At 33.9% G+C, this 1,847-nt stretch overlaps 1 non-coding gene across 1 annotated transcript; it reads left to right on the top strand.

Annotated features, from left to right (window-relative positions):
* The first annotated feature begins 223 nt into the window (after positions 1 to 223).
* On the top strand, positions 224 to 327 carry LOC114886326. Its single transcript, XR_003791328.1, has one exon. It is a non-coding gene; the product is annotated as a U6 spliceosomal RNA (small nuclear RNA).
* Positions 328 to 1,847: the final 1,520 nt, after the last annotated feature.

The following is a 1,847-nucleotide window of genomic DNA, read 5'->3' as shown; positions in this document are numbered from 1 at the left end:
TGAAACCACCTTCCTCTATAGCCAATAGCCTGGGGAATCTATGGAGAGACCTGCTCATCAATAATAAAAGGGGTCTTGGCCATGCATTTGTTTTCAACTAAATGAAAGCATAAACCCTCTCCAGGACAATCTCAGGCATTTTGTCCAAATTTCTCCATTCCATGTCAGCTGGGTGACTGAATTTCAGACTGAGAGAGGTTCAGACTGAATTAAGAGTAAATTGGTGCTCACTTCAGCAGCACATATACTAAAATTGGAACAATATAAGGATTAGCATGGCCCCTGCACAAGGGTGACATCCAAATTCGTGAAATGTTCCATATTTTTTGTGAAAGTAAAAAAATCCCATTTTAAACTGCATCAAGAAGAATAAAACACCTAGGAATAAACTTAACTAAGAAGGTGAAAGACCTATACTCTGAACATTATAAAAAAATTAATGAAAGAAATTGAAGATGATATAAGGAAGTGGAAAGATATCCCATGCTCTTGGATTGGAAGGATTAATATTATTAAAATGGCCATACTACTCAAAGCAATCTACGGATTTAATGCAATCTCTATTATTTAAAATACCCAGGACATTTTCCACATAACTAAAACAAATAATCCTAAAATTTATATGGAACCACAAAAGAACCTGAATTGCCAGAGCAACCCTGAGATAAAAAGAACAAAGCTGGAGGTATCACCCTCCCAGATTTCAGACTGTACTACAAGCTACAGTGATCAAAACAGCATGGTACTGGCACAAAAACAGACACATAGATCAATGGAACAGAATAGAGAGCCCAGAAATAAACCCACACATCTATGGTCAATTAATCTATGACAAAGGAGGCAAGAATATACAATGGAGAAAAAACAGTCTCTTCAGTAAGTGGTGCTGGGAAAATTGGACAGCTACATGTAAAGCAATGAGATTAGAACATTCCCTCACACCATATACAAAAATAAATTCAAAATAGTTTAAAGACCTAAATGTAAGAATGGAAACCATAAAATTTCTAGACGAGAACATAGGCAGAACACTCTTTGACATAAATTGTAGCAATATTTTTTTTGGATATGTCTCCTAAGGCAGAAGAAATAAAAGCAAAAATAAACAAATGGGACCTAATTAAACTTAAAAGTTTTTGCACAGCAAAGGAAATCATCATCAAAACGAAAAGACAACCTATGGAATGGAAGAAAATATTTGCAAATGATATGATCGATAAAAGATTAATATCCAAAATATATAAGCAACTCAATATCAAAACAAACAAATGATCCAATCCAAAAATGGGCATAAGAACTGAATAGACATTTTTAAAGAAGACATACAGATGGCCAACAGGAACATGAAAAGATACTCAACATTGCTAAATTATTAGAGAAATGCAAATCAAAACAACAATGAGATATCACCTCACAACTGTCAGAATGGCTATTATCAAAAAGTCTACAAATAACAAATGCTGGTGAGGATATGGAGAAAAGGGAACCCTTGTACATAGTTGGTGAGAATGTAAATTAGTGCAGCCACTATGAAAAACAGCATGGAGGTTCCTCAAAAAACTAAAAATAGAACTATCATACAATCCAGCAATTCCACTCCTGGGTATATATCCAGAAAAAATGAAAACAATAATTCAAAAAGATACATGCACCTCAATATTCATAGCAGCACTATTTATAATAGCTAAGATATGGAAGCAACCTAAGTGTCCATCAGCATGAATGGATAAAGAAGATGTTGTATATATATATATATATATATATATATATACACACAATGGAGTACTACTCAGCTGTAAAAAGAATGAAATTCTGCCATCTAAAGCAGCATGAATGGATCTACAGAA

Source organism: Monodon monoceros, unplaced genomic scaffold (genome assembly GCF_005190385.1).
Source record: "Monodon monoceros isolate NGI ecotype Baffin Bay Population unplaced genomic scaffold, NGI_Narwhal_1 Super_Scaffold_6, whole genome shotgun sequence".
Taxonomy (NCBI): domain Eukaryota; kingdom Metazoa; phylum Chordata; class Mammalia; order Artiodactyla; family Monodontidae; genus Monodon; species Monodon monoceros.
Note: the sequence above shows the minus strand (reverse complement) of the source record. Positions and strands in the feature narration are given on the sequence as shown.